The 22,854-nt window shown below is 39.8% G+C and overlaps 1 protein-coding gene across 3 annotated transcripts in view; it reads left to right on the top strand.

Moving 5' to 3' along the window:
- PRLR (prolactin receptor) overlaps positions 1 to 22,854 on the top strand; it is a 157,748-nt gene that overhangs the window by 57,995 nt on the left and 76,899 nt on the right. Inside the window, exon 2 of one of the 3 annotated variants that reach the window (XM_053906921.1) lies at positions 15,177 to 15,364. The exons of the other annotated variants lie outside the window; for them this stretch is intronic. The gene's annotated coding sequence lies outside the window, so the exon portion shown is untranslated. The remainder of the gene's footprint in view (positions 1 to 15,176; positions 15,365 to 22,854) is intronic. 3 annotated transcript variants of the gene reach the window in all.

Below are 22,854 nucleotides of genomic sequence, written 5' to 3'. Positions count from 1 at the left end.
ACTTGCAAAAAGATTGTCTCCCAGCACAGCCTCTGAAATGCTAATGCTTAGAAAACTTATTATCTATCATCTATCTGTCTATCTATCTATCTACCTACCTACCTACCTACCTATCATCTATCTTTAAATGGGACATCTACAAGGCAGTTGACACTTAAACATAATGAAAATTCCTTTGCTAAGTCACAAAATAACTTTAAAATCACCATTAAGACTATACCACATGCCAGACCCTGCACCTGAGCTGAGCATATGCCATTGACTAAGTCAGACACATTCTTGCCGCTGAGCTTGCTGCTCGTCAGGCAGGAGCCAGGAAGAAGCTAGTCCAGGTAGGACAAGTCCACAGGCTTTGTGATGCTCAGGGTGGGGCTCTTACCCGTAATTTCCAGTCTGAAGCTGGAGGGTAGAGACAAGAGTTCCATCCTGTAAGAGTTTCCAAAGGAAAAGCCCAAGGTGGCAAATTCCCAAACAGGTCATGGAAACAAGGGTCTGGTCAGATAGTAGGAGCCAAGATATGGAGCCCAAACAGAGTGGCTTGGATTTGGGGCAGAAGAAATGGGGTTCCCTGGAAAGCTAGGTGGAAGAAGGAAAGGGATGGTAGATGGGACAAAATGGCAAAGTCTCTGCATTTGTGACTGGCATCAGGCTAGACAATGTTCACAGCAGCATTGTTTGCAAGAAAAAAACATGAGAAACAGTTATTCATCAACAGGAAAGAATGCATTAATTGTGGGGTTTGCAAATAATCACATTTTCTTTTTTAAAGTTTTTTTTAACGTTTATTTATTATTTTTGAGACAGAGAGAGACAGAGCATGAACAGGGGAGGGGCAGAGAGAGAGGGAGACACAGAATCTGAAACAGGCTCCATCCAGGCTCTGAGCTATCAGCACAGAGCCCGACGCGGGGCTCGAACTCACGGACTGTGAGATCATGACCTGAGCCGAAGTCGGACGCTTAACCGACCGAGTCACCCAGGCGCCCCACAAATAATCACAGTTTCTGCATAGAAAATTAATGAGCCAGATTGGGATGTGCCAACATAGAAAATGAAGAGCAGCAAAAAAAAAAAAAACAAAAACAAACAACAACAACAACAAAAAAAAACTACCCTTAAAAGGAGTGCATGTTAACAATTGCTTCTTTCCTTCACAGTTTGTTTGCTGAAGCATCAGTTGGAGTATCTTTCAATTAAATGTGACACGTCTTTTTGAAGGGGTGAGAGGCAGAAAAGTTTCAGTTGCCAAAAATAAAAGAGAAATTGGGAAGAATTTAACTTCTGAACTAGAAGGTCACTCTTGCCAGAGGCCTTTGAGGAGGGCAACATTCTGCATTTTGTTTCCTAATGTTTTTCCTTAAATAAAGGGCCATGGACTTCACGCCAATCTTGTCGCTTGATCTTCTAAATGATTCTGCCAAATCCCTTAGAAATGAGCTGTGTAGGGTCCAGCAGACGTGCTTTGGCTGCTCTTTCACCAGAAGGATGCTCCCTAGGGAACATGATTAGGGCTGAGGAAGAGGAAAAAGTGGGTGATGAATGAATCCTTGTCCAGAATAATAACTCGATTTTCTCTGTCTACCACCACACCACCACAATGAAGGTGTTCTAGATTGTAAGAGGTTCTCATAAAAATGAACCCACTTCTGAAAGGTATTGAATTTTATCAGCCAACATCTGCACAGATATCCCTGGAGAACAAGATCTTGATAAACTACACTACAGATGGGAAAAGAAGGGCAGGAGAAGATTAGAGTAAGGGCAAAAGGGGTGAAAAGCGTGGGGTATAAGGGTATAAGGGTGGGTAGAAGACATGCTTCACCTACCAGACACGTTTTTTTCAAGCCTCATTGACCATCTTAAGAACAATCACAACAACAAACAAAACCCACAGAAACAAAAAAAATATATTTTTTTTAAGGAAAAATAAATCCTCAACTCCACAGCATAAGTATCAGAAACTTTCATCTTATCTACAAGTTTAAGGCAAAAATGAATTTATTACATTTTTCACTGAGGCAGAACTCCTTTCTTCTAATGTAACAACACTTTCCTTGGAACAAATAAAATCTCGTGCTGCTCCAGGAACTGGCAGGAGATTGGAGTTGCCTCAGCAAGTGCAGGGTCCCCACAGGATACAGGGCAATTTGAAAAGGGCTTGATGATGAAACTCCTCACAAAGGTGTGAGTAGAGAGTATTCAAGATGGAAGTCCGTATCAGGGCTGGCCATTGCAGGACCACCCACACCTGCAGGGGTGAGGGGCGGGAACAGTTCTACCTCCACTCCAGAGGGGGAGTTGTATTGAAAGGTCCACCTTGAGGGGAAGCAGTGACCTCCAGTCACCTTCAAGCAGCCCGAGGTGACCTCACAGCAAGTCAGCAGGGGGATAAATGCCCCAACTGCACCCCTTGTCTCTCTCTATCTCCTGTGGGCCTAATTCAGCCTGGAAATCTGAAGGTAAGTGAACTATGGGTGCAGTCTAGACAGTGCAGGGAAGGAAGCAGCAGGGACACTCAGCGCCTGAAATTTGATTTGTGGCCTAATACATGGCCTATTTTAGTGAATATTCCATGGGCACTTGAAAAGAACATGCATTCTACAGTTGTTGGCTATAGTGTTCTATAAATGTGAATTGAGTTTTTAATCATGCTACATAAACTATCTCTCTCTATATATGTCCTTACTAATTTTTATTTGCATGTTCAATTTGATATGAGGATGGCATGTTAACAACTCCTATGTTTATGTATTTGTCTATTTTTCCTTTTATTTCTGGAAATGTCTGCCTTATGTATTTTGGGGTTATATAATTACATGGGTATAGATTTTTATTTTCCTGCTGAACCTGGATCCTTTTATCATTATGCAGTGTCACTCTTTTTATCTAATAATACTTCTTGCATTAAATTCTACTTTATCTGATATTCGGTATACCTACATTAACTTTCTTTTGATTAATGTTTTGATGGTGCATTTTTTTCATACTTTTATGTTCAACCTTTCTGTGCCCTTATTATCTTATAATTGAAGCATTTAATCCATTTACATTTAATGCTATTACTGAAGTATTTGAATTTAAATCTGATATTTTAATATTTGTTTCCGGGGGCACCTGGGTGGTTCAGTCGGTTGAGCATCTGACTCTTGATTTTGGCTCAGGTCATGATCCCATAGTCATGGGATTGAACTCCATGTTGGGCTCCACACTGAGCATGGAGCCTGCTTAAGATTCTCTCCCTCTCTCTCCCTCTGCCCCTCTTCCCTGCTCTCACTCTCTCTCTCTAAAATAAAAAAATTAAAATACATAAAAAAATTTGTTTTCCTTTTGCTCATCTATTCTTTGGTCTTTTTAAATCCCTTCTTGCTTCTTTTAATATATTGATCAATGATGATTTTTTAAATTATTTCATCTGTTTTTTTTATTACCTTGTTTAGTAGGCCTCTGTTAAAATTGTTTTAATGGCTACCCAAGGGTTATAGCATGCATCTTGCATGTGTCATGTAATTAAGTGAATTACAGTCTACTTTGTTAATATTTTAATCCCTTCCTAGATAATGCAAGTAGCTTACAATAACTTAATATCGTTTACAACTCCTTCAGCCTTTTCCATTACGGTTATGCATTTTGATTCTACATATATTGATAAAGCCATAAGATATTATTGTTGTTGTGTTAAGTATTCAATATTTATTTGGATTTACCCAATATTTGCTTTTTCTGGTGATCTTTGTTCCTTCTTACATTACCATGCCTCCATCTGTGATCATGTTCTTACTGCCTGTAAAACTTCTATTAGTATTTTTTTTTTAGTTCAGAGCTCCTGGCTGTGTATTTTCTCAGTTTTAGTTTGGATTCACTTCTCTGTGGTCTCCTCATTCCTAAGTTAATGCCTCTCAAGACTCAGTCACCTTGTCAGCTCCTAGCCTAGTGAGACTGCCTCACATCACAGCATTTTATGCTAGTCCACATCCATTCCCTGCTTCAAAAATTGGCAAATGCCTCAAGTATAAAAGAGCAGAGACCAATGTGAGAATTGACTCAGTGCACTTCCCTTGTCTCTGAGCCTTGGACTCCTCTGGGTGACTCCAGTGCCTTTAAAGAGTTGGTGACACATATATTTAAAAAATACATATATTTAATGTGTATTATACCTTTAATATATATTTGTGTTATATTTATTTATATATATTGATATATGTATATACACAAGTATATAGATATATGCGTACATATATCTGTACTATATAAATATATATGTATAATATATTTTAATATATGTTATATATACAGTTAATATATTTATATAGTATTGTAATTTATATAATTAATATATTATATTAATTGTAATTACATATGATTACATATTATATAGTATTATAATTTTATAATTATACTATACAATATGTATTAACTAATTATAATAATATATACTAATTATATAGTATATAGTATATAATAATAAATATAAAAATGAATATATATATTTATTTATACTATATAAATATATAGTTGTTGTTAGCAGTATATTAGTGTGAATAGTGTGAAACAAGCTACTACATCTTGGTTAGAGGTAAGGTGGAACTTCTCACTCTAAGAATAAGGAAAAGGATTTTGTAACATTGAACTTACCATCCCAAAGACATTCTCAAATGTCAGGCTATATGGATTCCCAAGACTCTTTGGCACACACGCAAGACACAAAACCACTATTTCTTGTCATATGCTTAAAGGTGTATGATGGGAGCCCAGCTTAGCCACAAACCGCCAGATGATACTGAGATATCAATGATTACTACTCAGAAACAACATAGCAAAACCAACATAATCCACCAGGGCAAACAAACACAATCAGTTGAAGAGATTGCTACTTTTACTGCAGGGACTGTAAGAGTTCTATGATACAGCCATTACATTTGTGGCTTACAACTTGTGCTCATTGAAGGCCTCTTTTGAGAATCTTTAAGAATAAGTTGGCAAACCATAAGAGACTCTTAAATACAGAGAACAAACTCAGAGTTGAAGGGGGCAGGGGCGGGGAATGGGTGATGGGTATTGAGGAGGGCACTTGTTGGGATGAGCACCAGGTGTTGTATGTAAGCGATGAATCACAGGAATCTACTCCTAAAACCAAGAGCACACTGTATACACTGTATGTTAGCTAACTTGACAATAAACTATACATATATATATGGATATATATATATATGGATAAGCCTACATACATGGCTTATATATGGATAAGCCTACATATATATATATATATATATATATATATATATATATATATATATGGATAAGCCTAGATACATGGCTTATATATGGATAAGCCTATATATATATATATATATATATATATATATATATATATGTATGTATAAGCCTAGTCCCATTTTTTATACCTATAAAGTATCAGAGCTTTGTCTCATATTTCTCTTCAAGATTAAGAGGAGGACACTGAAAGCTAATGCTCTAAACATCCGCAGTAACATCCCCAAAACTTGGCTAAATCAACACAAAGACTCACCCATCAAGCTGATTAAGTCACTTGGTTAACTCTGTGGTTCACTCTGTGGACTACTCTGAGCATGGGAGAGGAAGGAGGTTGAGAATAATCAAGATTATAGTTGAGAAAGCAAGATATTTCCCAGTTATTGTCATGAATTATTTTCCCCAAGAATGTCTTTTATGGACGTTATTATTACAAAATTCAGTTGTCACCTTTTCAGTCCATGCTATCCAAAAAAAAGTTGGTTATAGTTGGAAATTTATCCCAATATGGAAAAGATTCGAGGAAACAACAGCGTATGCCAAACTATCTAGAATAACCCACCATGGAACAATACCATGAAGCCATGGACAAAAATTCATATTCATTGTAAGGGATTATTCTAAGACAAATAAAAAAGGTATGATTGTGGAGGATTCCATCTTAAAGTGTCCCAAAACATATCTCCTTCCATCTCAACAATCAAAGCTCTGGATCGTTATTTGCAACACATGAATGCTGAACAGTATTATTTCCCACCATAGCCCTATGTGTATTGAAGTTGTATATCAGAAACTTGTGGATGGAAAACATTACTTTCAAGCAAATGACCACGTTGAAAAGGTTGTCCTGATGGAGATTATCCAAGGGAGACTGACTATTAACACATTCTAGGTTTCTCTCTCTTGGAGTATGATTCCATTCCATGTTCACCAGGAGAATTTGGTTCTGCTAAAATACTCATGATACTGCATTGTCTTAATTTGTCTTAGGCATTTCCTACCATACCTTCATACAGATTAATCAGAGAGTCAATAGTACACAAATGCATGGGATGCAGATGTGCATTGCTGGTGTTTTTACTAACTCTTTGAGTTCTTGTTAGTTTTTTGTTCCTATAGTAAAATGTTGCAATGATTTGGGCAGGGGGCAAGGTGGTTGTTGGAGGAAGAGAGGAACACATGGAAGAAGTCATTCCAGAGTAGTTTTTTGCCCCACTAAAAGACTGTGACTAAAATCTCTTTGAGTCTGTAAGTCCTCACACTGAGTAGAACTGCTTAAGTAAGAACTAAGTCAGGAAATGTGGGGTTTGTGAACGTTTTATAGGTCATCCATTAACTGACATTTCAAACATAAATGTACAAAGTGGGGTCCTTATTTCTCTTTCCCTAATAAGTGAACCATCCTCAACCGAGACTCAATCCAGAGATTTATAAATTATCCTTGATTACACTTTGTCACTCCCTATATCCGTTCCAATTAGCTAGTCTTACTATCTTTACCTCAAATATCTATCTCAAATCTCATCTCTCTTCTCCAGTTCTGCTGCTACCATGCTGATCATAAGATCATCATCTTTGAGCTGGGCTTAGTCCTCTAGTAGCCTCCTCCAGAAGCCAGATTCCACAGTTTCCATCATTCTTCCCCCCCCCCCACCCCACCCCCCGCCTCTCTCTCCACTTTATTTTATACACAGTTGCCAAAGTGATCCAGAAAAAAAGTTATATCATGAATTAAAATTTTTGTAGCTTCTTCATGTACTTTGAATAGAATCCAAATCTCTAGACCCTGATGCATTCAGCCCCTATGTGTTCTGCAGTCTTCTAGAAGACTCCTTTTGCCCTACACGCTAGCCATGCTAACCTCAAGCAACTCAAGTTCTCTTGCAGTTCAGGGCTTTTTGCACCTGCTGTCCTCTGGTTAGAATGCCTTTTCTCTGGCTCTCAAGCAGTTGACTCTTCTCCATTCCTTATGTACCAGCTTACCCAGTTTATACTTATCCTTCCCTGACCACCCATTGATAAATTGCCCTTGGCTTCATTGGTTGTCACACCCCATTTACTTTCTCCTTGAAACTTACCATTGTCTGTAATTGTTGTGTTTATCAGCAGTTTTTATTTTTTAATAAAACAAGTGTCTATACTTGTTTCTTGTCTTGGCTTGAAATACGTCTAGCTTCGTCTCAAACCTCAGCTTCTATAAGTAGAGGTCCTGGCCAGATATTTGCAGCATATGAATTGCCAGAGCCTCCTGACAAGTGGTAATGCAGTGTGCTGACATTTATTTGAGCAGTGACCAAGTCTGTCTGTTCATCACTATGTCCCTCATACAATGTTTCTACATAGTAAGCAATCAGTAAATATTTGATGCAGGTATTAATGAATGAATGAACTTCTCATTAATGCTGGAGCCAAAGAAACTTGAAGTTTAAAAAGTTAAGAAATTTTGGCACTTGAAGAGCATTAGGAGATCAACGTAAATCTCCTTTGATATTGCTATGGAATCTGTGATTCCATTTACATGTATGATTTCAGGAATACGTGGGCTTCATGTAGTCAAATACATGCCCAGGTGACATGTCAGACTCTTTGCCTTACACGTTTGACTCTGAGAGTACCAACCTTGAACAGAACTTAAAGACAGCCCTCACTCCTTCAGAGCATGTTCATGTTCATGTGGCCTCAATATCAGTTTACTTGGTCATTATCTTATATCCTAGCTCCTCCTCAGGAAGTGGTGTTCATCTGGATACATCAAGTCCCAGTGTTCAGGCAAGACAAATCCCACATCAATCTGGCAGGCTTGTCAGAAAGCTTAGGTCTTTGCTGCCTGAGGGGTACAAATAAGAACAGGGAACCCCCAGTTGTAGAGGGAAGGCTGATCTAAAGAGACTCACTGGTAGAAAATATAGGCATGTTCACTTCAGGTGTCCATTGGAATATATCAATGTACTCTCTTCCCACTGACAGATGGCAATGACTCCAAAAATAGAGCTGGGTGGGGGGATGGGCAAAATAAATGGGATTAAGAGTACACTTATCTTGGTTAGCACTGAGAAGTGGGTATAATTGCTGAATCATTACATTGTACACCTGAAACTAATATAACGTTATGTTAATTATACTTGAATTAAAAAAAACACAGTGTAAAAAAGTTAATCGTGTCAGTTACAAGCTGTCAAAATGGAGATGGGGTAGAGGAAACTGCCAGGTACTTGCAGATATTGAGCATATGGAGAGGCAGAATCTGAATCCGGTCCTACAACCAGTGTTCTCCTTGGACACATCGCCCCCCTGGTTGGCCTCCCTTTCTTCGGCTGAGATATGAAGCCACTGGACCAGCTCATCTCTTTCAGCTTTCTCAGATGTGACTCTTTGACTTGAGAAGTCTTGTATTCTAAAACTGCAATCCAAGCAAAAATATCCTCACAGGGTTCTGTGTGTCATTATATACTTACTGTTCTCTTAGAGTTTCATAAAATAAGAACCCAGTGAAATTCATTTTTATGCTACTTTTGTATTCCTGCTTATTTTGAATAGAAAAATCCTTGTGTACACTTCCTCAAAACATGGAAGAAAAATATAAAAAATGCACCCTGGAGGCCAACAAGCTTTTTTGGTTAAAAACAAGGTTGGGTCCAATGAATATGGGCTGCTTGCGCTTTGTGGTTTGTTTTGAAAGCTAATCTTGAACTTAAACTCTTATGTAGTCTGTCAGAAAGCTAAAGGAGATTGAAGTCTACAAAATACTGATGCTAAGATAGATACTTCCTGCCGTACAAGTTGTAACCAGGACTTCTGTCACCACAAATGCTAATAAGCCTTTTGTTGCTGGGAAGGAGAAAATGTCAGCAGGTCTTGACTCAGCCATAAAAAAGAATAAAGTCTTGCTGTTTACAGTGGCATGGATGGAGCTAGAGACAATTATGCTAAGTGAAATAAGTCAGTCAGAGAAAGACAAATACCATATGATTTCACTCATGTGTGGAATTTAAGAAACAAAACAAACAAGCATAGAGATAAAGACAGAGAGGCAAACCAAGAGACAGACTCTTAACTACAGAGAACAAATTGAGGGTTACCAGAGGGGAGGTGGGTGGGGGATGGGTTAAATAGGTGATGGGGATTAAGGAGTGCACTTGTGATGAGCATCAGGTGTTGTATGGAGGTGTTAAATCACTAAGTTGTGCACCTGAAACTAATATTACATTGTATGTTAGCCACCTGGAATTTAAATAAAAAATTTAAAAATAAATAAATAAAACTTACTAAAGTGAAATAAATATCAACTTATATTAAATATTAATATTAAAGTTAAATAAATAAACGTATTAAATAAGTTTAATAAACTTATTAAAGACCCAAAAAAAGGTCTTAAGACAAATGTTAGAATTAAATGCCCAGAATTTGTCTTTATGCATGAGACTCACTGGTTAAGTGACAGCCATTTATTGTGACCATGTATAACGATCCACAGAAGAATATAATTAGGTGATAAATCCACAGCAGCTCAAGGTTTTGTTTTTTAAGTTTTTAAATAAAGTATAGTTGACACATCAGTTTATACATTTAACTAAGTATAGTTGTTACATTAGTTTCAGGTGTATAACATAGTGATTGGACAAGTCTATACCTTATGCTGTGCTCACCGTAAGTGTAGCTACCGTCTGTCACCATACAATGATATTACAATGCCATTGACTATACTCCCTATGCTGTGCCTTTCATCCTTGTGAAGTAACTGAGAGCCTATATACCTCCCTCTGCCCTTCACCCATTTTGCTTCCCCACCCCTCTCCCATCTGGCAACCATCAGTTTGTATTCTGTATTTATGGGTATATTTCTCCTTTTTTTGTTTGTTTGTTTGTTAATTTGTTGTTTTCTTTAGATTCCACATAAAAGTGAAATCATATTGTATTTGTCTTCCCCTGTGTGAATTATTTCACTGAGCATCATACCTTCTAGGTCCATCACCAGAGCTCAAGGTTTTTAAAGCCTTGAAAAACTGTCTTTAAAAAGTGTCACCTGGAAACCTTCAAGCTTCCCTTTCTCACAAGACTTTTAGAGTAGGACTAGGGTCACCAGTGTTTCAAGGCTCTCAAGGAAAAGACTATTTTGCTTGCAAAACTATCCTCTGTGAAGTCTGATTTTCCAACATGGATCTGCACTGCCAACTGTCCTGGCTGTGGCAGGTGTTCATCAGCTAAATCAAGAGGACAGTGGAGGCATTTATGCAGATAATCCCAAGTCAGCGCTCACCCCCTCCCTCAGAAAATGGAAAGAAGCTTTCCTGATGAAACAAGGAGTCTTTCCATTTAAAAAGAATTAATGGATCTTCTATGACTTATGCCACAAACAGATATTCCCAGGACAAAGCATTTGGTGAGCTGGACACCATTCAGCTAGTTCCTTCAGTTTTCTACTGCACTTTGCTTCTGTAATTATGGCCACAGTTTTGAAAATAAAGTGGTGTTGATAGAGTTGAGACTTCAGGGATCAGAATGCCTCTGAAGAATAGTACCATATTCGTTTGTAGAATGATGATCCCACAGAGGTCACTTCCCTATCAGTAATCTGTGGTCATGCTGAAGGGACATCCAGACCATCTAGATTATCCCTTTGCAACCAGCATCAAGCCTCTGTGGGACCAAATAATTTCAGAGCTGTATTATACTAGGAGACAAGAGCAGGATAGCAAGGCCCTACAAGAGTTAAATCACTTTCTAGGGTTACACAGGGAGCTAGACATGAAGCCAGGATGAGAATTGGTGGCTCTCTCATTGCATCATTATGTTCTCTGATGGCTTGCAAGGGAGAATATAATCCAAGCCTTGGAAGGTAGGTGGAGGTAAGCAAATTATTTTTGTAAGGGGCTGGATAGTAAATGATTTTGACTTCACAGGCCATATGATCTTTGTGGCAACTATCCAACTCCGTTATTGTAGCCAAGTATATAATGAAATTTGTGTGGCTTTGTGTTAATAAAGCTTTATTAATGAACACTGAAATATGAATTTCACATTTATCAAATGTCACAAAATACTGTTTCATCTTGGATTTTTTTCAATTATTTAAAAATGTGAAAAACATTGTCAGCTCATGGTGGATTGGTTTTGGCCTGGGGCAGGCATGTGCCTACTCCTATTGTAGAGTGACATATCTCAGCCCATGAGAGAACTGATTCTTTGTCTTGGGTCATACCCATCCCCTATGGCTCCATTCCATACCTCGGAGCTTCAGATCTCACCCATTTGTCCTCTGCAGAGGTGCTGTCACATTAGACTGTGAAGTTAGATCACTTACATTTCATCTCTGAATGCCTTATTTAATAAAAGTCATCCTAGGTTACAGGACTTACTCAGAAAAGGACGTAGAGGAAGAATTCCTTCTGACAAACACAGACTTGACCACAAATGCCAGTTATATTGTCAGTGAGTGTTGGTGGTTTGGATCACACTTAATAACATCAGACAAAAGGGATTGTGAATGTTGCCTGTTAACATGGCTTTAGTGGAAAATACAGAAAATGCCCAAAACTCCTTGCTGACATTGCTGACTGCATGTTTACATTGAAAGGAAATATTTGGGTTTGTATGTAAATAACTGTCTCTAGAAATCTACCATATTCCCTGGGTTGGTTGGAATTCTACTGTCCCATTCTTTAGACATGCCTGGTTTGTTTGCTCGCTTAACATAACAGCCAAATGTTTTCTTAAAATCCAAGGGCTTTCTCTGCTGCTGACACTGTTTGTTGGTATCAGAAGGATGGACAGCCCTCTAGGAACACTAGTTTTTTTCTGGATTGAGAACAAGCAGATGCAGGTCTGTGGTTTTTCGGACTTGGATGAGGGCCATAGGTCTAAATTAAGGGAATAATGCCTTTTGCTCAGTTTCCTTTCTTGACTGGAGTGTCCTTACAGGAAAAGAGTGAGTCATGAAGGTTTTCTGGAAGCCAAGAGAAGGCTAAGCCATGTCACATCAGTTAGTTGCCACAGTGGTGACTTTTGGCTGGAGCCACCACAAATGAAGGGCTCCAGGTGGGTCACTAGAGCTATAATCCAGTCCCCTGCCTTGAGATGTAAGGACCTGAGAACCACTAACTCTTACTGTTCTTGCACTTTTGTCACACATGACACTACCTCATGAGAATTACAGATACTGGTACAATGTTGCCTGTTGGGATATTTATGGTCATCAAGACTTTTTGGTTGCAAGGAATGGAACCCAACTCAAACTGACTGTACAAATATAAACACATAAAAAAATAAGTACCATTCACTCAAAAGTCTGAAAAAAACTATGGGTTGATCTTTAGTCATAATTGCTTCCAGTATTTAAGGAGCAAATATCATCTCTCCTTTCCTTTTTTTTGTCTTTATCTCTGCGTTCATCTGTGTTGCCTTCATCTTCTGACAGACTTTCTCCATGTGGATGGAAAGCTGGACGCTGGCATTTCCGGACTCATAGGGTCCTTACAACTCACAGTCTCAAAAGGAAAGAGCCTCTCTCCCAGCATCTATTTCTGTCTCTGTGAAAAAACCTCGCTTATCTTGCTCACCCTTGGACTTAACAACGAGTATCAATGAATACTCTGGCTAGTGTAGGCCACACGTTCTCCTGTCTGGTCTTACCAGAATTATGTGGAGTGAGGAGGAGGAAGTTTTGATGAAAGAATGTGGGACAAACACAAAATGAAAAGCAATGCACTACACTAGTAAATTATTTGTTTGCATTTAGTAAAAATATGGTTTTCATAAGGAGTAAGCAAATCAGAAGCCACCTGGTGAATCTTTGTTCTTTCTCCATTCCCTGGCCTTCTTTGTTCTTTCACTGAGCTATGGGCTGAAGTAATACAAGTGAAAAACACCCGATCTCACTGTCAGTACTATCATGGTCTAGTTCAGGAGAGCAGCACATAAACGGCAACATGCAAGTTATTGCAGTAGGCTGTGATATTTGCTCAAGGTGCTGCTAATCCACTCACTGTGGGCCAAAGACGACAGGTATAAAAGAGTTCATCTTCCTCTGCTATTGTGAGGATTTAGATAGTGCACAGGCTCAGATGCCAATGCTATTATTACTGCCTTACAGAAGCCTGCCTTAATTCTGATGAAAGGATCATCATTTTCAGCACAACCCTCTGAATTCCCAGAGTGGAAAGCTAGCAAATATATGGCTTGCAGAGGGAGCCTCATACCATGGCCAGGACATAGCAAGAAAGTAATACGTTTTTAATTAATGTTTAAGGGAAAATTAATCAGTAGATTCCTCAGCTGGGAAGGAGACATTAGAATACACACAAAAAAGTATTTTTCGAGGCATCTGGTGTCCGACTTCACCTCAGGTCATGATCTGGCGGTTCATGAGTTGAAGCCCTGCATCGGGCCCTGTGCTGACAGCTCAGAGCCTGGAGCCTGATTCGGATTCTGTGTCTCCCCCTCTCTCTCTACCACACCCCTCCCCCCCCCCCCCCCGCTCGCACTCTGTCTCTCTCAAAAATAAATAAAATTTAAAAAATTTCTTTAAGTATTTTTCAAGGTTCCCTTTAAAAACTGCCAAAACTTACCAAAAGCGATATTCAGATAGGAAGACAGATGACTTTTCAAGAAGAGATATTGTGATCTCTAGGGAAAAAGAGAATATAATCCTCGGGATTTCACTCCTTTGGTTCTTTCTTCACCTTCTTCAGGCTTTCCCACGGCTTTCAAAGATGAGGCTATGTGTGCTCAAAATAGAAGCCTGAGGGTTTTGGAATCCCAGACTCCCAGGAGTAAAATAAGATGTTTGGATGAATAGGGGCCCACAATCCTGTCCAATGTAGATATGCTGTGATCCTGTGCCCAATTTTCTGATCTATATTCTGAGCTTACATTGGATGTGGCGTAAGCAACCCACTAAGAACCACCAAGCTCTGCTCTGTTAAGGCTTGAAGAGAAGTCCTCTCCCTGATGAGACAGCTCATCAACCAGGAAATGGTTAGTCAGACCAGCTATGATAGCATCTGCACCTCAGCCCCCCTGAAGTGTCCACGAAGTTCTCCCCAAATCCATGCCATGCATAGGAAGTCAAGAAGATACTGTATTGATAAAAATTTGCACTGCCAGTGAGAGTTCGGGCCCCACACTTGGGGAAGAAGTGCATATTTCAGATCCAAGATACTGCCCTCAGCCCAGCTACATGAAGTTCTATTTACAAAAGGGTAAAGGTATTGATGTTCTCAATACTGAGGAAAGCTGAGTCCAATCTACCTTAGATATCATTTCTTTTACACCAAAAACTCAATAGATCATTGTCCCTGGATAACTGTTGTATTTTTTTCCAAGTTAAGGTTGTCTGTAAACACAGTGAATGTGGTAACTACATTTTATTTTAGGTTTTCATTCCAGTAAGAGTACATATCAGGCTTTCAATACATATTTGTAAAATGATGGATGGATGGATGGATGGATGGATGGATGGATGGATGCTACGTATGGAACTCACGCAGGGAGGCAAAGTTTGAACAGGTGGTGCAGAAGATTTGTAGTGCTATATAGTTTAACAAGCAAATCTTGCATGGAAGAACTTGAGAGATTTGAAATAATAGGTCTCCTTTGAATCTAGAGAAGACTTATCATTTCCAAAGTCTAGCCCAATGGGCTGTGACTCAAAAGAAAAGCTTTAAAGGACCATTTGCAGGAGAAGAACATACTGTATTGATGTATCCAGGGACAGGACCCTCAGGCAGAACATTTCTCAGACTATTACATAGAACATGATATTGGCTTTTAATTAGGAGCTAGATCAGAGATGTAATGAGACCTCCCAGGAGAAAGAGGATAATCACAAGACTTGAGGAAGCTATGGTGAAAATCAGTAAATTAGTCCCATATAGGCATCTGTAATTCTTCCATATCCTATCCCACAGTCCACATGGCACTCCCAAGAATGAAGCATTAATAGCATTAACTCAATGAAGACAGTTATGAATAAACCAAAGATTGGGCAACAGCTGCAAAATCCTGGTTTTCACCCAATTTTCTACTTCTGCTCCAAAGAGCAGGGTATTTTATGGACCAGTGATAATTGCCCCACCTCTACCCTGAATCACTGTGGGTAAGTAACCCAACTTGGACACACCTGATTAGTAGAAAATATTTATTCTCCTTCCAAATACTTTCAGTCCAAGCACCGTGTTTATATGAATTTCTCTAACTGGTTGACACCATCTCTACCTTTCCAAGCTAAACAAATTGAGTAAATAAATTCCAATTGCTAAAAGAGAAATTTTACCATACTTTAAGTTTTCTAGTCAACTCAGTGCTCTCTTGAGTTTAAAAAAAACAGCCAACCAGGCAGATGCAATAGAAAGCCTTGCATCCTAAATCTTCTGGATCTAATGCTTGGAACTTTGACTATCCAAAGACAGTATGGTAAAGACAACAAGAACTTCGAAGTTGGAGAGATCTGTGGGCACATTCTCTATCTCCTACTTGGAAGTAGTGCGACCTCCATGAAGTTATTTCAACCCTCTGAGACTACACTGTAAAATGGAAAGAATAGTAGGATTTTTTTATAGCAGGCCCATAGGGTTAGTTAGATTTAAATGGCATAGCACATGTAAAATGGTAGGTGCTCATTAGAGGATAGCCATCCACCACTCATCCATTCAACAAATGTTTATTGAGTATCTACCATGTGCTAAGGGCTGTTCTTAGTGCTAGGAAAATAGCAATGAACAACACTGTCAATAGAACTTATATTCTCTATGTAGGAGATAAACTAAACAAATATATGTCAGATGGTGATAAGTACTAGAAGATAAATAAAAAGAAAGGAGGGGTATTATGGAATGTCCATGGGAAAAGAAGCAATTGCAAATAGAGCAGTCATGGAAGGGTAGGCACACCTTTAGTATTTGCAGGGCTTGGGGGAAAAACACAGGTGAAGGACTGCCTGTGATATGTCTAATATTTGATCAATAATGAAATCAATTATAGATTGTCATTCCACCTTGACCACATACCTTCATTGCATCTTGCTCAAGATCTTGGTCAAATTTGGAGTGTTAAAACCCTCAGAGCTCTGCACTAGAATCTGAAGTATCCTGCCTCTAGCCAGTGTCCCTCCCCATTCCCACCTGTTCTCTTCTCACCTCAGCAAGATCCTCTCCCATGAGGGCTCTCAAACACATGTGTGTGGATGCTCCAGCCCACAAGTCCAAGTTACACACACACACACACACACACACACACACACACACACACACACACCATTAATAGCCGCTTCTTCTTATCAGCTCTCCTCTCAGGCCTTGGAACATGCCTACCAGCAGCATGGTCTTGGAAGTGTGGTTGGGCTACTGGGTCCGGGAACTCTGGGTACTCAGAACGTTATGTAGGAGTGGGGAGAGGGAGGGAGCTCTCCATGGGCACCTCACTTTAGCCCTGCATATTTCTTGCCCCTCTGGGAAGGGATGAATGAGAGCAGTGCCCTCTAAAGTGGGAGATCCAGGACAGTTGCCCTTCCTGCCTGGGGTAAAGCAAAGAGCTGGTGAAGAATCCACTGTCATGGTAATTTTGAGCAATGACCCAAAGGCATTGAGAGAGTAATCCATGGAGGATATTTGAGGAAAGAGTATCGTGGACAGTAGAAGTGGCAAGTGCAAAGCCCTGAAGTAGGAACATGTGTGGTATGTTCCAGGAGCATTGAGGAGACCAGAGAGGCTGGAGTGGCTCAAGTGAGGGGATTGGTGATTTCAGAGAGATGTCTAGAGGTCAGATCCTGAAGAGTCTTGTAGGTTCTTATGATGACTTGGACTCTGATTTAAGCAAGATGGGAAGCCATTGGCAATTTGAATAGGAAGTGGTAGGATCTAAGTTACGCTTTAAAAGAATCATACTGGCTAGTGCTGGAAATGACTGCAAGGGGCAAGGAGAGAGGCAGGGAGACCAGCCAGCCGGCTAATGCAAGTATCCAGGCAAATGGCGATAGGTTAAACCAAAGTGGTGGCCATGGGGGAAGTGAGAGGTTTCAGTTTTAAATCTCATTTAAGGGTAAAGTTAACTGGATTTGCCAGTGGGTTGCATGTGGAGTAGAAAGGGAGAAGAGTCAAGGATGATTCCAAGGCTTTTGAGTTTGAGCAACTGGAGATGAAGCCAAAAGTTTTATTTGCTTTGCTTTTTCATAACATAGGAGTGAACATAATTATAAACTATATTACTGGTGGCAACCAATAAAAAGCCTCTGGATGATCTGAAGTACAACAAAAACCAAATGTAGTAATAAGAAGAGAGCTAAGCATGTATTGTCCTGCCTATATAAGCAATGTGTAAATCTGCACAAGTGTAATTTTTTTGTACACTAGTATTCACAGGTGGACAGAACTGTTTTCCAAATCACAAATCTCTTTGAACTTCATTCTGTGCCTTTAATTAAAAAGGCAGTACCTAAAATTACTGTGGTAGAGAGGCATGAACGCTTGGTCCTGCCATCAGTCCTGGGTGCGGCCCTTCCTAGCTTTGGAATCTCTAGCAAGACCTTTAATTCTTTGAAGATTCAGTTCCCACATCTTAAAAATGTGGATGACATTTGGGGCGCCTGGGTGGCTCAGTTGATTAAGCGTCTGATTTTTAATTTCGGCTCAGGTGATGATCTCACTATTCGTGAGTTCGAGCGCCATAATGGACTCTGTGCTGATGGTGCAGAGCCTGCTTGGGATTCTCTGTCTTCCTCTCTCTCTGCCCCACCCCTGCTCATTCTCTCTCACTCTTCTCACTCTCTCTCTCAAAATAAATAAATAGACATTTTTGTTTTTAATGTGGGTGACAGTTGCCAATTTCGTCAATTCTGAAACAGCATCCAGATCCCAGGTGTCATTAAATACTAATGGCATCCATTTAAGCCAAAGTTTAAACAAATATTTGGTCTTCCCCTTTTATAGTTTATACTCTTGTTTATTGTTCTTCCAGCAAGGAATATGAATAGTTAATAATGGGGGCTTTTTTAGCTGTGATTTATATGATCAAAGAAGTAAAGCCAGTTAGCTCAATTGGTCATATTCTGAAATCAGTGAGGTACTCTTTTTGTGTGTGTTCACAAATTAGCTTCCCTCTGTTTCTTGGCCACACACTTCACCTGGGCTTCACAAATGAATAGAATTAATTACAATGTGAATCAGACAAAAGAGTGTAAATCCATCACTCCTGTTGAGAAAACAGCTCAAAAAACAAGCATCCCTGCTGGTAGCAATATTTTCTTCATATTTGAAAGATGCAACCTTGAATCACCTGTGATGATGACAAAGAATGAATAAATACATATGTGAATAAGTAGAATATAGGAAGGACAGCATGAGATTAACTAACTATAAAGTTTAAAATGTCTCAGGAAGGGGGTTCTGGGTGGCTTAGTCTATTAAGCATCTGACTCTTGACTTCAGTTCAGGTCATGATCTCATGATCGTGAGATCGAGTCCCATGTCGGGCTCCACAGTGAGCATGGAGCCTGCTTAAGATTCTCTCTCTCTCTCTCTCTCTCTCTCTCTCTCTCTCCCTCACCTTCTCCCTCTCCCTCTCCCTTGGCCCCTCCCCTGCTCGCATGTGTGCATGTATGTGCTCTCTCTCAAAAAAAAGTAATAATAATAGAGTAAATAAAAAATAAAAAAGTAAAATGTCTCAGGAAGTATTTAGGGAGTAAATTGGTTGAGATAATATTTTCATAGCCTCCAAGAGTTTCTACACCTTAAATTGTTTGAGCTTCCAGGTTTAGCCCTCAGAATCTTTGCTTCCTCAAATGCAAACCAAGAAGTTGGACACTTACTTCAAAGAGGTCTTCCAGCTTAAGAAATCTGTAATTCTATGAATCTTCTTCCTGGAAACTGTTCCTTCCACTTGGCACAGTAAATATATTCACGTATATTTTATTTAATCCTAAACTTCAGAATCCAGTTTGGTGAACTGTCATTACTTGAAGGTGTCAGCAAATCCTCTGGCATCTGAGAAAATTACTATGAAAACCAATTAAGGGACTTGTCAACCCCGTGTGATTGATTTTGAAATCTGTCAGCAGGGCTGTCTCTGGAGGCAAGGAACCTCATCCACAGGCTTTGCTGTGGGTAAATCAAGCTGGGATGACACCTGGGATTTGGATACTGCTTCAGACTTAACCAAATGGGTGGTCATCATCTGCAGGTCCAGGGGACTACACAAGGACAAGGCAGTTGACTTCCTGGAACCTTGCAGAAATAATTGTGTGTGTGTGTGTGTGTGTGTGTGTGTGTGTGTGTGTGTGTAATGGGGTAGAAGAATGGGGGGCAGCTGGCAGTGACATGAGGGAACAATGGGAAGGGGAAAGACAATCACAAAAACAGCACCCCACCCTGAGCAAATGAAAGAATTTCTTAGAATGCAACGCTGGCCATGCCTGTGAATAATTGGCTTGCAAATCACTTCCTTCATTTGTTTGTTATATAAAAATGATCATTTCAGTGCTGATGATGAAAGCCCAGAAGGAAATTATGGCTTACTGGTTAGTTTTGCATATGGCTTTGGTGTAGAATAAAGCTTCACATAGGGGTTCTAAATCTCTGGCCCACAGACCTGAACAAGCAGATTTGAGACTGGTTGTTATGTAACTTTTGAGAGAGGAATTCTCTGATGAGTTGGCCTCAGGAGCAAAATGAAGGGCAAAACTAGGGGACAATCCAAAGCTTTTGCCTAAGTCTAGATCACAGTTCTCTCAGCAAATTACCAAGAGGCCAAGAACTCCAAACACTAACGCATATGGCTTTTGTTGGAGAGATTGCCAGCATTTATCTTTCTTATTAAAATATGATAATGACAACCACCCTTTATTAAGTGCTGATAAAATATCAGGCATTTTATACACATGACTACCCATCCTCAAAATAATCCTTCATAATGGCTATTATTCTCCTCATTTTAAAGATAAAGAAACGGAGATATAGAACAGTTATTAGCTAGTGGCACCTGGGTGGCTCGGTTGGTTGAGCATCCAACTTTGGCTCAGGTCGTGATCTTGTGGTTCATGGGTTCAATCCCAGCATTGGGCTCTGTGCTGACAGCTCAGAGTCTGGAGCCTGCTCCGGATTCTGTCTGTCTGTCTCTCTCTCTCACTCTCTCTCTCAAAATAAATAAACATTAAAGAAAAAATTTTTTAGAGAAAAGTTATTAGCTCAAAGCCAAACAGCAAGTTAACAGAGGTGCTGTAATTTAATTCTGGGCCTTGCCAGTAGCAAGTTCTATGCCCTTTTCAATACCCTAGCTTGCCTCTGTCCAACTGTCTCATACTTGGCAAATGTCCCCATCACCCTAGTGTGTGGGTCCTTATACATGTCTGTCCATTCTGTCTGTCTCAGTGTTGTGAGTGAGATATGAATGACAGGACATCATTATATGCTTCATTGTCTTCAGTGTATAGCTGCTTCCTTGTTCTGGATCGGTTTTCTCCTTTGTTGGAATATTTATTTTGCCTTCTCTGCAAACTAAAAATATAAATTTTATGTTTTTTCTGGGATACATCTCTCCCAACACATTATGAATAGTGAAAATTGGCTTAAAATGTTTAATTGAGAAGCTGTGAAATAGACCTTACTCAGACAATACTTGCATTAGTGTGGATTCATGGTGTCTGTCCCTGGAGCTGGAGAACCTTCAGATTAAGCTAATCAGTACTATTGTTGTGTGCAGTATTGACAATTTTATTCCATGCTTTTCCATTCTTGGCATCTGTGCTTGTAAATATAATGTGATGTGAACTCCTAAGTTGTTCTAGTGGTTTTGTTAAAATTTTCTGTGCTAATAATTTGAAGGGGAGGAGCAACATTCACTGAGAAGTGTCCCAACCTACATGGCAATATCAGAAGCTTGCATCTAACATAGTGTAATGGCTCGGGGCGCTTGGGTGGCTCAGTTGGTTAAGCGTCCGACTTCAGCTCAGATCATGATCTCACAGTTCGTGATTTCGTGCCAACAGCTCAGAGCCTGGAGCCTGCTTTGGATTCTGTGTCTCCCTCTCTCTCTGCCCCTCCCATGCTCATATTCTGTCTCTCTCTCTCTCTCGTAGAAATAAATAAACATTAAAAAAAATTAACATACTAATAGCTTAGGTGCTAACTAGTTCTGAAGTATCAGTCATTCCAAAATTTGAGTTTCCCAGTTTTCTCCATAGCATTTTATCATGTGTATTTTCCAATATACCATTTGTTTTCTTGAGGTACAGAAAGATACAGTTATTTGCAGAATAAATATAGCCTGGATGAAACAATAAAAATTACTATGCACCAGTAAATTAAGTTTAGTAAGCCTTGCATAAATGAATGAGGTGCCAGGAATGTGGTTTATAGTTAAGGAGAATAGATCACACAGATTAAGGCTGTATAACTTCCTCATTATGGTGGTATCATACAGGGCCCTACTACCAAAAACTGAAAATGTTATCTTTTATTTTGTCACTTACGTTTCTTGGCTTTCAAAAAAAAACACCTTTGTATTAAAATGGGCTAAATTATGGTGTGGCAACAAACAAATTCCATCAGTATGTTGCAGTTACCAATTGCTCTATGACAAACTGTCCTAACTTAGTGCTGTAAAATAACAATATATTACTGTGCTCGCAAATTCTATGGGTCAGGAAATCTGACACGACATAGTGGTGATGTCTTGTCTTTGCTGCATAATAGGTGGGGTGTTAGTTGCGGAGCACTCAAATGGCTGGGGGGCCGAAATCATCTGGAAGTTTCTTCGCTCACATGTTTGGTGCCTGGCTAGGATAACTCAGACTAGCTGGGACTCTTCACAAGAGCACCTATGCATGAACTCTCTGTGGGGCTTGGGCTCTGTGATGGCTGGATTCTAAGAAGGAGCATGCAGACAGCAAGTGTTCCAAGAGAGTTAGTACTGCAGGAGCAACTTTCTGGCCTTTTGGGGGCCAGTCTCAGTAGTCATGAAGTATCACTTCCCTCACTCAGATGAAAGAGGAGGAGAAGTAGAGTCTACTTTCTGATGGGAGAAGGGCAAATTCACACTGGAGATGAGCATGTTGGATGGGTGATGCTGTGAGCCCTCTTGATCATCTTTGGAATCTGCCATCTGCCATGCATTGGCTTACAACAACCAGGACCTATGTCTTGTTCAAAGTCTGCTGTGGCTCCAGGCAGTTCTCCAGAGTGGATTGTTGGCTTAGCAATCCTGGCTGCTGCTTCCATCCCACAGCTCCTCCATATCACTCATGATTCCACAACCATTGCCGCAGGGGAAGAGCGGCATGGACGATCACACACCAGTTTTCAGATACACCACCTGGAAGAGACATCTTAAGTCACTTCTACTCACATTTCATGGCTCACGTAACCATGCCTGCATTCAATGGAGGAAGCACATGTGGCCTTCTTGTGTGCCCACAAAGAAAATAGAGCTAGAAATGCTGGTAAATGGCAATGGTGTATCACAGCTTTAGAGATACTGCCTGAATGGTGAAATCCTGTAATTCTCATCAGTGCTGGTTTCTGTACTTTATCAAATTAGCTCATTCATTCCTTTATCCATCTAACAAATATGTATGCGATGCCTACTACGTGTGACACA

This window comes from Panthera pardus, unplaced genomic scaffold, assembly GCF_024362965.1.
Source record: "Panthera pardus isolate Hobbes unplaced genomic scaffold, ASM2436296v1 HiC_scaffold_2, whole genome shotgun sequence".
Taxonomy (NCBI): Eukaryota; Metazoa; Chordata; class Mammalia; order Carnivora; family Felidae; genus Panthera; species Panthera pardus.
This window is presented reverse-complemented; position numbering and strand designations above follow the sequence as displayed.